The sequence below is a fragment of the Asparagus officinalis genome, chromosome 1, assembly GCF_001876935.1.
Source record: "Asparagus officinalis chromosome 1, Aspof.V1, whole genome shotgun sequence".
In the NCBI taxonomy this organism is placed as follows: domain Eukaryota; kingdom Viridiplantae; phylum Streptophyta; class Magnoliopsida; order Asparagales; family Asparagaceae; genus Asparagus; species Asparagus officinalis.
This window is the reverse complement of record NC_033794.1, coordinates 8,509,038-8,523,334: the sequence shown is the minus strand read 5'-3', so window position 1 is coordinate 8,523,334 and position 14,297 is coordinate 8,509,038.

Here is a 14,297-nt window from a genome sequence, read left to right as displayed (position 1 = left end):
ATTTTCTCGAAGTTGTACTTGTCGTCGAGATCTTCTTCTTCGTCGAGCGGCGTTCTTGTTGGCCTGTTTCAAGGCCTTTGTCGCCTCACTGGACATCTTTCGACCCGATACCCGTCGTCTTGGCGCGGGTTTGGTTGAAGCTGAGCCCACTCCATCAGGGGAGGGGCTGTCCAAGCAATCTGGCCCAAAGGAGAGGTCTTCCTTCGGCATAGGAGCAACAGTTAGAGCTTTAGTCTTCTTGGAGACTTTGCGGATCTTGCGCATAGCCTTGGGGCTAAGGGATCCAGAGGAAATGGCTTCCTCATACTTGACTTGATCAAACTCTACCACAAGAGTTTTGACGGTTGTTCCAGTGAGATGAACATCGAATTGCGCCACCACTTCTTCGTCACAGAAGCTTGTCCCCAGCGGAGTCGCCATCTTTTGTTTGTGGGAAAATTTGCAGTAAAAGAAATGAAAGAAAATTGACTTGTATTCTCTTAAAATCGATTACAAAAGAAAGAAATGATCTGGATTCTCCCTTTGTTAATGTCTGGAGTCTCACGGTGGCGATGAAGCCTCCCTCGTGATGCCGAGCGAGTTGGCTTCTCGTTGACGATCCGACTCTTGTATCACTGGAAACTAATCTCCTCCTACGATTTCAGCGTGGGAGAACTCTGAAGCGAGTTAAAACTCTATAAGAGTTGATTTAACGACGGGGGGAGCCAAGATGAAGAAGACTTGTGCTGATCTCCAAAGCTCCAACCGAAGGATGAAGGATCTCTTTCGCTGCCAATCAAGTTCCAACGACCGCCCCAAAACCAGCCCAGATCTCTTCTTTGCTGCCACACAGAAAGAACTAAAAGACCGCCATGAACTAGAATTGATTTTCGGATTATAGGGATTAAGGGGTATAACCACCTCCTTAATTCGCTCCTAATGGGGCTAATGGGAGTAACCCCCCAAATTCACCCTGAGTGGAGTTTGATCTCCCTCAAATCGTGGAGGGAAAACGGTTCCTGCAACCGTTCAGCTCGTGTTTGAACGAGTCAAACGCAAATCCTGTATTCTGGAATGAAATAAATCTGCGTTTGAACGCAGTGTTTGCGAGCTGCGTCTGGCAGCGAGTGAAGCTGCGTTGGGCGGCGAATAGAGCTGCGTTGTGCAGCGATATTGAGCTGCGTTGTGCAGCGATATTGAGCTGCGTCGGGCAGCGATGTTAGAGCTGCGTCTGGGTTGCGTTTGCAGCGATTTGGAAGCTGCGTTTGGCAGCGATTTGAGCTGCGTCTGTCAGCGATTAGAGCTGTGTCTGGGTTGCGTTTGCAGCGATTTGGAAGCTGCGTTTGAGCTGCGTTCGTGGCTATGAACGCGGTGCGTCTTAATGCTGGTGTGCGGGGAGGACTTTCGCAGCTTGATTTGAAGAGACCGTCGATTTGTAGTCTCTTTCTGTCGAAGCGTTGCAAAGATCGTTGTTTTGTAATCTTTACTTTAGCTCTTTGATATGCAAGAGTCGTCAGATTGTAACTCTCGATGTTGATGGTGAAGGCTGTTAACCTAGAGCTCTCATCGGTTGTCGTGAAGGTCGTCAGATTGTAACCTTCAGCGATCTACGTGAAAGTCTTCAAATTGTAGCCTTCTGGAAGTCGTCAGATTGTAACTTCCATCATCGGTGTTTTGATGGGGATCAGCTATCTATTGTGATTTTTTTGACAGCCTACAATCCTTTCTTGTGAATTTTTGAATGATCTTATCTATGCTTGGGATATCTATTAGCATTTTTTGATGCCTACATGCACCTCCCATCTTCAAATGTTGTTATCATTAAATCTCATACTACTAATGAATGCACAGGGTAATGAGGAGAGGGAAAATAAGGATGGAAACATAGAAGCAAGGGTAAATGGTCCTACCCATTTGTCTAGCCAAAATAAAACTTGATTTCCATTTCCAACCACAACATGTGTACTGCATAGAAAGCAATAAGCAATAGTAAAAAGATTTCTCCAAAAATGTGAAAGTTTTAATCTTTCAGCATTTAAAAACATTGTCCATGTTTTTTTTCAAATTGAACATGACCACTAATTTGTTTCCAAAGGCTATATTTCCCATCCAACCACTTCCAAAGCCATTTTCCCAAAAAGGCTTAATTCATAATTTTCAAATTCTTAATTCCCAAACCTCCACAAAATTTTGGTTTATAAATTTCTTCCCATTTAACCAAATTTGAACAACTCTTATGCTCAGAAGATCCAGTCCACAAAAATCTCCTTTTCATTTTATTAATTTTTTAATCACCCATGATGGAAATAAAGAGAAAGATAGCTAAAAAACTGGCATAGATGATAGAACAGAATTAACTAGCACTAATCTACCTCCTCGTGATAAAGATTTACCTTTCCATAAAGATAATCTTTTCTCTATTTTGTTGGTCAAAGGAAACCAATCCTCTTTTTTTAACCTTCCAGGTCGTAATGGAATCCTAAGATAAGTAATAGGAAAATTATCACTCTTGCAATTCATCATAGTAGCCAAACTTTGTTGTAAGGACTCATTATTTTCCAGAGCAATTAGAATACTCTTATTGAAACTAATTTTTAAACCAGAGGCAAGTTCAAAACAATAAAGGATCAGTTTCAAAACTGTCAGTTGCATTCTATCATTTTTACAAAAAATCAAAGTATCATCTGCATATTGTAAACAATGAACTTTATGAACCATATTAGGAGGGCCTAATCCTTCTATAAGGTGGGAATCCACAGCAAGATTTAACATTTTTGTAAAGGAATCTGCTGCTAAAACAAAGAGAAGGGGTGATAAAGGATCTCCTTGACGAACTCCTCGTTTAGACATAATCCAACTCTCTGTTTTACCATTTATGTTAATGACAGACATACCATTATTCAAGCATAATTTCATCCAAGTAATCCATCTAACACTAAAACCTTTGACTTTCAGAACTTCCAGAATAAAATTCCAGTCAAGCATGTCATAGGTTTTCACAAAATCTAGTTTTAATAAAATCCCTCCCTTTCTTTTATTATGAAAACAATCATTAATGATCTCTTTTCACAAAATCTAGTTTTAATAAAATCCCTCCCTTTCTTTTATTATGAAAACAATCATTAATGATCTCCTGGGCTGCAACCACTCCATCAAGGAATCCCTCCCTTTCTTTTATTATGAAAACAATCATTAATGATCTCCTGGGCTGCAACCACTCCATCAAGGTGAAATCTATTTTTAATAAAACCAGATTACAAGGGATAAATAAGCAGCTCAAGCTTAGAATTCAGTCTGTTAGTGAGGACTTTAGTAATCACTTTGTAAATCACATTAAGCAAACTAATAGGCCTATAATCATTGACTGTACAAGTCTCACTCTTTTTAGGGATAAGAACAATATGAGCATAGTTAAGTCTATTGATTTCTAGTCTGCCTTCATAAAATTCCTCAAACAACAACATAATATCATTTTTCACAGTGTCCCAAAACACTTAAAAAATAAAGCAGGGAAGCCATCAGGGCCAGAAGATTTATCGCCATTCATGTCAAAAAAAGCTTTATGAACTTCTTCCACTGAAAAAGGATGTTCAATATTATTGAAGCCCCGATCTGATATAGGGAACAATTTATTCCAATCAAACTGACATCTATTAGGAACATTTTGACCATAAACCTGACTATAATGGTTAAAGAAAACCTGAGCAATACCATCTTCAGAGCTTATTTCAATATCATTATAAGTAATAGATGAAATCAAATTACTTCTTTTTCTTCCATTAGCAATTTTATGAAAATATGCAGTGTTCTGATCACCCTCCTTGAGCCAATGAGCTTTAGCCCTTTGTTTTCACATTTGCTCTTCTTGAAATAAATTTCAATCAAATAGAAACATCATCCTTTTTTAACAACTCATCATCTGTTAGATCTCTATCTTCCTCTAACACTTCCCATTTTAAAAGATCTTCTAGCAAATCTTTTTTTTCTGTCTAACACTATAAAGAATGAACCAACTGTTTAATGTATTTCCTCATGAATCTTAATTTGCCTACTAAATTTTTAGCCGCAGAAGTACATGAAGGAGCACATCTCCACCATATAGGAACACTCTTAATAAAATCCTCAGATTGTAACAAAATCTTCTCAAATCTGAATTTATATGCAAAGTGTTGATTATCTCCACAGTCAAAACTAATAGGAGCATGATCAGATAATTGACTACATAAGCCTTGTGGTTTTGAAAAGGGGAAAGCATCCTCCCACTCAGAGTTGAAAAAAACTCTGTCAAGCTTAGCCATAGAAGGAAATCTTCTTTTATTTGACCAAATGAATTTTCTACCATGTAAAGGACTATCAATCAATTCTAATTCATTGAGAACATTATTAAACTCTTCCATTTCCTTTCTATGAATGCATTTATCTTTTCTATCATGAAGATTGAAAGTAACATTAAAATCCCCCACCACAACCCAAGGAACTGGGAAATTATCTTTAACTATTTTAAGCTCCTTCTAAAAAGATTGTCTCTCACTATTACAATGAGGTCCATAGACTAAAGAAACAGTCCAAATAAACTTATTTTTTTGTTTTGTAAAACCACTATCAAGACATATTTATCAGATTTCTCCTGCAAACTCCTCCATTTAAGAGAATTCCATCCAACCATAATTCCACCAGAAGCTCTCTCAGCAGGCACAAAACCCCATTCAAACATATTACCCCCTAAACTTTTGAGAACATTGTTAGAAATACAACTCAACTTAGTTTCCTGTAAACAAATAATCTCAAATTTGTTCAAATGACAAAAATCCTTAACCCCAAATCTTTTAGTGTTCAAACCTAAACCTCTCACATTCCATGTAATCAACATATCAACATGAGCAATCCCCCACAAAGGAAATATATCCAGAGACTACACATTGGTAGCTCTTTCAAACTCCATCTGCCTTACTTTTTTTAGAGGATCAAAATCCTCTTGAGACTCAAGAACAATAGCACATTTAGAAGCAAACTTCTGTGATTAATTATTAGAGCAATTATCAAACAAAATAGGCACAAAATAAGAACCCAATGAGGTAGAATCATCATCTGAACCACTGGCAGAAGCTCCATGAGAGGAAAATTCATCATTCCTAGCCATTCTAGAGGTAGCTCTAGCCAGTGCCGTCATAGGTTCAAGATCTACAAATCTGGAGCTTCTCCTAACAAAAGTCACTTTTGGAAGTGAGTCCTCAGGAGGCAAGAGTTCAAAGGTTGAATCATGGGGACCTTATCTTCCTTCTCTGCACTATCTTCATTAGTCTCTGGAATTAGGGAAGAAGGCCAGTTGATTATATCATGATCCTCATTTAAAATGAGAGCTTTGCCTTTGGCTTCATCAGGAATGATTTCCTCCCCCCCCCAAATCCCCTGTATTTTCCTCATCTTTAAAATCACCACCCAAATCATCATGTTTATGTGTAATTTTTTTAGAATTAGTCTCTTGTTCATAAGTATCTTCAGATACAACCATCACCTCTTCCTTTTCTGAAATTTGCTCATCACCACGCAATTGAGTCTTATTAGCCACCCAAGGTTCTCAAACAACTTTTTGTTTTTGATAAAAATTCTTAGCATCTGTCCAAAGTCTGGCAGGAGGAGAACCCCATGGAGAATCTCTCAAATCTTGTCGAACAGTCCAAGAGGTATTTGCTAACTCAATATGAGAAGAAGAACCGGATCCACTATTATTTCTTCCTTTAAACCATTTATCATTATATGAACTTTGAAAAGTATCTTCCACCTGATCAACCTTTTGTTTTTTCTTTTCTCCTTCACTAATTTCACCCATGACAGACATAATAGCAATGTCTACATTGTATTGATTTTTTCCCATAAATTTTTTTAACATTTTAGGAATATCAATATACTTCAAGCATATCACCAACATAACTGCATCTACAAATTCTTTACAAGCATTTGTTAGAGAATCAAATTCTACTAGATCTGCAAAAGGTTTGACCATTAACTCAAATGATTCCTTATTCCACAAATGTGCAGGAACATTCTTCAGTTTAATCCAAACACATGAATTTTTTTTTCCACAACATTTCCTTCCCAAGCACTCCATCTCCTGAATTTAATCTTGCACGATCTTAAAGTTTTTCTTTTTAATCCATGCACTTATCTTAAAGCATCTCGGACGGCCAATACTCCTTACTTAAAAAAACTTTTTCAGATGAAAACCTATAAACTTATCCATTATTCTGTGATCATAAGAATTGAAAAAGGAGTATGTACGTCATAAAATCTATTTGTTACATAATAATTCTGAAATAATGGTCTTTATTATATGGGAAAATTGTGTCAAGGCTCCAAAAGCAGAAACTTCATGTGCTTCAGTCTCTTCACTTTTTTCTCATGTGGTTCAGCCACAAAAAAAAACTCTATGTTCTGCAGCCCTTCTTTAGCAATTATTACATGTTAATTAAGCATAGAGAGAGAATAAAAAGTAAAAAAAACCCCAAAATATCATTCTCTCCTCTATTTTTTCATGTTAAGTCTAAAAGCAAGTTGAATTAGACTTAACATGAAAGTCTATTTCATGTTAAGTCTAATTCGGTTCATGTTAAGTCTAATTTAATTCTTTTTAAGTCTAATTTAATTTATGTTAAGTCTAATTCAACTTGTTTTAAGTCTAAATTCATGTTAAGTCTAATTTAATTCATATTAAGTCTAATTTAATTCCTTTTAAGTCTAATTTAAATCATGTTATGTCTAATTTAACTTACTTTAAGTCTAATTTAATTGGACTTAACATGAAATTAGACTTAAAAAAGTTAAATTAGACTTAACATGATTTAAATTAGACTTAAAAGGAATTTAACATGATTGAAATTAAAATTAAAATAAGTTAAAATTTGACTTAAAATAAGTTGAATAGACTTAACATGATTTAAATTAGACTTAAAAGGAATTTAACATGATTGAAATTAGACTTAAAAATAAGTTAAATTTAGACTTAAAATGAGTTGAAATAGACTTAACATGATTCATGTTAAGTCTAATTCAACTTGTTTTTTAGACTTAAAATAAGTTGAAATAGACTTAACATAGTATCCTATTTTAAGGGCTAAACCACATGGGGAAAAAAATCAAAGAGGTTGCAGCACATTAAAATTTTGCTTTTGGGGTCTTGACACAATTTTCCATTATTATTTTTTAATTTGAAAAACTTCCTCATCCATTCCATCGTGGAGTCATTTCATACTATTTACGTTCTGCTTATTTCCTTGGGCTGGTCTTATAAATGATAAAATTGGTTACTCTTAACTCTTAATCAAAGACTTGATAAAGCTAAAGCAGGATACTTAGCATCATACATATACCAAATATGCAGATAAAATAAAAGTTATTCCATGCTTTTATAATGTTGGAATTTGATACTTGACAAAGCCCTTAGGGAACAAATTTTTTCAACCTTGCTATTTTAGAAAATATTCAATCTCAAGCATTTGAAAGCAACAGGAAGAAAAATTGGGAACAAGAATAAGACATATAATAACACCTAGGATAAAGATCCTCACTTTATTTTTGCCGTAATAAATTTTAGTACCTCCACCAAATGAAGGTCACATTCTAATTTTGTTTCAGTGTTGACATAAAAAAAGATGGAATCTTGGCTTGAAAAAGACATTAGCAATGAGCCAACAATATATTCATATTCTTCATTTATTATCGTAAAATTGTCTCAATTAATGGCAGATATCACTATCTTCACATTCTCGTAGTCATGTGTCCAGATTATGACTAGAGATTCCATTAGGTTAGGTTTTGCCTATAATATTTTTAACATGAGATTTGATCTTGATTTGATTATTTAAAGACTTACTTTAACCAATATTTTCATTTCTTTATAAGATGTTTTGTTTGTATCCCACCCTTTTTTTTCTTTCATTCATATTAATTTCATCTGATTTCATTTCCTTAGGCATTCATGTAGGCGTCAAAAATTATCTATGGGTTCCTGCACGTAGCTCGAGACGAAGTAAGGACGATAAACATCATCATCTAAGTTGAACGGGATTATCCGAGGCTAAAAAAAAAAGTAAAGGAACACATGTGAAATGTCGAAACGTGTGAAACGACGGAACAAATACAATCAGGAGGGTTCGAGGTGACCTACACAAATAAGAGACCTTTCGACCATGCTATAATTTGAATCTGAGGAAACTTAAAAGATAAAAGTTGTAGGTATCTTCTCTAGCTTTCTAACGTATCTTGAATCACCTCACTCCGATATCGGATGAGAAAGATAAAGCCAAATTAACTTGTGGGTCACCAAAGACTGACCCGCACACATGCGGGTCACTCTGAGGTGATCCGTACAAAAAAAAGACCTTTTGATCATGCTAAGATTTAAATCTAAGGAAACTCAAAGATAAAAGTTGTAGGGATCTTCTCCATCTTTCCGACTCATCTTGAATCACCTAATTCTGATGTCGAATGAGAGAGATAAAGCCAAATTAACGTGCGGGTCACCAAAGATTGACCCGCACACATGCGGGTCACCCTGAGGTGACCCGCACAAAGAAGTAAACTTTAGATCATGTTATGACTTAAATGTGCGGGAATTCAAAAGATAAAAGTTGTATATATCTTCTCCAGCTTTTCAATGCATCTTGAATCATCTCATTACGATATCATATGAGAGAGATAAAGCCAAATTACCGTGTGGGTCACCGAAGACTGACCCGCACACATGCGGGTCACCCTGAGGTGACCCGCACAAAGAAGTGAACTTTCAACCATGTTACGATTTGAATCCGAGGAAACTTAAAATATAAAAGTTGTAGGTCTCTTCGTCAGCCTTCCAACGCGTCTTTAATCACCTCATCTGAGGTCGGACATGAAAATTAAAGCTAAAATACTATACGGGTCATACTAAGGTGACCGTGACCCGCACCCCTACCAGTCAGCAGGGGCTGACCCGAGCCCAGAAATACCCGTAACGTCCAAAACGTATATTTAGGCTATTTTGATCGGTTTCTTCTGTTCCAAAGGTTCCCAATTGACTTAATATCATAGCTAAATATGGGTAGGTGGTTATTGACTGAAGATATGGCCAAATCTCTCATTCTTATCAAAATACCACGTATCCGGAGCCCTATAAATACAAGCCTAGGGCCTCCTTTCAAAAAGGACGAATTATTATCAAGATGAGGAGGTGTTGCCGAGTTGGAGAGCAAGGAGCACGGATTTCAGAGGAGGCTAGCTGATCTCGGTGAAGTAGTTCTTCAGCATAAAGAGGGAGAGTTCGAGAAATCTGAAGCCCCGTCCCCCCCATTCCTTGAGATTAAGCTTAGTCTTAATCTCGAGAAGAGTACTGATTTCGTTTGGTCGATATCAGCACTTTAGTGAATATTTTCTTGGTGAAGTAGGAGCTTTGATTAATCATTCTGTCAACCGGATCCGATCCGTAGGCAGTCCACGGATATCAAAAAACATTCCCGGCACAGGCAAAGATCCCACGCAAACAGAGACTAATAAATAGGATCTGTGTGCTGTTTGAAAGAAATTGTAATCAGTTATTTCCATTGTGTAAAAGTCTTATAAAAAGACTAACTTTTTGTTGAGTTTATTGTAACGCCTGAAGTTGTAAATGATCCAATCACAATGAAGAAAATAATTTCTGATCCAAAAAATAATTTCTGACCCAAACAATTCACACTTCTTTTCTCTTCCTTGACTTTTTGGCTTGTTTTTTCTAGGCAGAATGACAAACTTTTGCACTTCCTTATGCTCGATTTTGATTTTTTTTTTAAAGCTTCAAAATTAACACATTGTAATATATGATGATGCTAATATTTATATATAATGAAGAAAAGAAGCAGAATATAGATTTGATAATATATACTAATAATTAATACAACACGATTGAAATAGTATCACAATATCAATAATAGCCGTTTGAAAAACAAAAAAAGCTGTGTGCAAGTCAATGCAAAATTTTCATAATTTTTATTCCCTAATTTGAATAAGTAATAATCTCTTGTCAAAAGGCAAAACATGAAAAGAATATAAGAAATAGAGAAAAGTAAATGAAAGTTCAAGGAAGAAAAAAGAGGGAAAAGAAATAAGCTTTTTCAAAAAGGATGAAAACATTTTACTTGCTTTATACCGAGAGGAAGGATTGTTAATGAAATAAAATAAAGGAAAAACTATAGACACAAGCATAAACAAAGATATTCCTCATCAATCACATGCTAAATAGAATTACAAGTCCACTTTAGTACATACTAATTCATTATTACCCTAATCATCTATAAAGCAAGTATGCTGCCAAGGGAATAAAGCCATACGAGATCTCATAAACAATTCTTTCATATCAATGTCTGTAGATAAATGACTTGATGATGATGCTAGCATGACACATATTTACTATAATTTGGTCTAATTCTAGATGAAAATATCAATAAAGCTGGGAACAATTTGTGATTGAATGGTGATATTATATAATGGCATGCATGTACCTATGCACGTGAAATTTGACGAAGTATGATAGCGTTCGCAAAATTTTGCAGCTTGAATAGTGGACTTGGTCGGCTACCTCAGAAAAGATAAATTACTAAAATTGGACAGAATTGAACTGGGGATTTTAAAACGAGACCCCGAGTGTGATGTCCCGTTGTGGTTTAGTTCCATATCGGGTTACTGTTCGGATTTAAATTTTTAGGTTAATTCAAGGGACTCCAAGTTTGCGGCATCGCTAGCATTTTTAACAGTAGGTCAAACTGAATAACGGATTAATTGTACTCGGTGGATCTAGGAATTGACACCGTGCCGATAGGCTCTCGCAAGCGTACGTGCGACAAATGATAACAGAGCAATTAGCCATCCGTGAATCTAGAACTATGTGTTGTACGAGAGTAAGTGCTACATCTCGTGAGTGCAGTTGGAGCCACCTCTGAAAGCAACATTACCTGATGGTGATATTGAAACACATTGTGTTGCCCCATTGTAGTATATAAAGTAGAGTAATTGTGTTGCTCCATTGTGGTTTAGTGCCATATCAGGCGATTTTGAAGACTTAGGTGGGTTTATAATGTATTTTAAGGGCATAATTTCAACAACGCTAGCATTTTTGACAGTAGATCAAGCCAAACGATAGGCTACATTCCCTGAATCCCAAGGGCTTACGCCCGGTCAGCAAGCTCACGGGCTCGGAATGCGACACAATTAAGGATTTTCACCCAACTGCTATGATAATAACCAACAACAACGAACTTTACCTTACTCTTGCGCAAACGCTTCATTAATTCCCTAGTACGGTTGACTAACCTCGGATCAAGCCCATCAAACTCCCGCGCTCTCACAAGCCTCTGCTAGCTACAGTCTACAGTAGCATAGTAGCATAATACCTCTTCGTCACAGTAGATCATCGCACGCTTGGACCCAGCCGCACACTGTTACACGCGCGGGGGCCACATGGCTGGGTGTTTATCTGGGTGCTGTAGCAGGTCAAAGCTCTTGACTTTACACGTGTGGTGACATTGACCGCTGACTATTTGGTCTCTATTCTCTTGTCTCAGAATCCTGAGCCACACATGCGAGGGCGTTGATCCCTCACTCGCACATGGGACGGGGGACCAATAGAGGGGACAAGTGAGGTGTTCCCCTCCTATTGGATAATGAGTTGGCTATCATTAATGATGACCAACTCATTATCCAATAGGAGAGGGACACCTCACTTGTCCCCTCTATTGGTCTCATATTTTGGGTCCTTGAGAAATTTTTCAGAGAAAAACTACTGATATCAGTTACTATTTCCTCAACTTCACCCATGTGACCAAAAACATGCTTTTAAGCTTTAAAGCGGGGCAAAATAATTTGGCGTGTGTCAATTTTGTATCAAAAATGTTTCTTCTTCTTTTGCATGTACATTTTAATTCAGAATAGTCTAATTTATATTTTAATGGACAAAAGAGTATAATTAAAGTGTTACATTTTCAAAGGCTTATAACTTTTCACTAATTAATATAGAGATTTTTTAATTGAGATTGTGCTAATTTTTAACGGTAGAAACCGGAAAGAATTCGACCCCTTTTGAATCAACTCGGTCCATGTAGATAAGCCTAGCTCATCTCGCTAAACTAGACTTAAAGAAAAAACTAACTAACAAATTTATATCAAAGCCGATGGTGATGTATCTTTGGCGGTGAATAGATTTAAACCTTTTACGTCAATTGGTAATTAATTTTCTTGGCTACGGGAACAATTCTTTAGTTTTGGGGTTAATGTTGCAAACCCCAGCCCGTACGTGTACGATATATGTAATTCTTTTCCCCAAAATCATCGCCATCTATTTTTCTCACGCGTGCTTGTGGCTCATTCATCTGGAACGAGATCACGCATGTGCTGGCTCGATTTCAGTCTTCGTAGCTGCGACTGAAATGTTATTTGATCAATTGGTTCTCAGATAGAGCACGCCAGTGGTGCCGTGTATATATTCGTCTGTGAGATTTGGCATGAAATAAACAGCCGTGACCGTTGAGATGCTGATCGATTAAAGCTACAAAAACCAATATCCTTGTGGGTTCTTCTCTGTTGAAAATAAACTTGATTGAATTACCTTGGGAAAGGAGAAGATCATTTAGTTGTTTGAGGAGTCAAATACATGAATATGTAGAGTTGGATTTTGTCTAGTTTCAGAAAGTTACATACGATGGGTATATATGTAGTTTGTGAACGTGTTGCGCGCCGTGCGGAAGCGTGCTCGACAACCAAACGAGTCGGTGAGCGATGAGAGAAGAAAACCAAAACCAAACACGAGTGCAATTCACAAAATAACGACCAAAATTACACACAAACACAAGAATTTACGTGGTTCGGCAATTGCCTACGTCCACGGGGAGAGGATGATGAGATTTCACTATATAGAGGAGAAATACAACGGGTTACAACTCACTCAAATATAACCCTAACCAAAGCTCTCAACTCCCTCACAATACCTCCCTCTCAAAGTGCTCAAAACAATGCTAATTCTCTCCTTTTTTCTCCTTAAGAAACCCTAAAAAACGTGGTTCTATTTATAACAAAACACAATCCCAAATAGATTAGGATTCTAAAAACAAGTCTGCCACACCCTGGTGTGGCACACACCACACCCATGACAAACAGGGCAGATTCTGCCACACCAGGGTGTGGCAAACACCACACCCATGGCAGACAGGGCAGATTCTGTCACACCCATGGCAGACACCACACCAGGGTGTGGTGGAGTCTGTTTTGCTTATTCTTCACGTTTTTCTCAATTCATTCGCCGTTTTCACAATTCTCCATCTTGGCGAAGTATTCTCAACACTGAGCCGACACCAACATGAGTACCAATGCGTCGTCTCTCCAAACTCGGCTGCACTAATGTGGTTGCCTACATACCCCCTCTCCCAAGGGATCAAGCCGCTCGTAGTTCATCCAAATAGCCGTCAACGGCCTCAACAATCACGAATATGTAACAAGTTTCGACAATGATCAAACTTGTTACTCAGAACCACTTTAGTGAGCATATCCGCCGGATTATCCTTCGTGTGGACTTTCACAATCTCCACATTACCATCTTTAAGAACATACCGAACGAAGTGATAACGAACGTCAATGTGCTTCGTCCTCGCATGAAAAACCTGATTCTTCGCCAAATAGATAGCACTCATGCTATCATAATGAATAGTGACGGACCGCTGCGATATACCAAGTTCCTCCAAAAGCCCTCGAAGCCAAATAGCCTCCTTCACAGCCTCCGTAACCGTCATATACTCTACCTCCGTCGTAGACAAAGCCACTGTAGACTGTAAGGTGTATCTCCAACACACTGGCGCACGGGTCAAAGTAAACACATACCCTTAAGTAGACCGGCGCTTATCCAAATCTCCGGCATAATCCGAATCAACATAGCCAATGCATAGCTGCCCACATGTAGTATCCTGCTCATAAACCAAACCAACATTGAGCGTACCTCGAATGTACCTCAAAATCCATCTCACGGCATCCCAATGACCCACTCCTGGATCGTGCATGTATCTCGAAACCATGCTCACCGTCTGTGACAAATCCGACCTCGTACATACCATCGCATACATCAAGCTCCCAACCGTACTCGCATATGGAGTCTTCGACATCAACTCTCGATCTTCAACTGACTTTGGTGAAAGACCAGCTGAAAGCTTCAAATGGGCTCCCAATGGTATACTAACTGGCTTCGTATCCATGCTAACATGAAATCGCTGTAGTACCTTCTTCAAATAAGCCACCTGTGTCAAACAAATTCTGCCATTCTTCTTGTC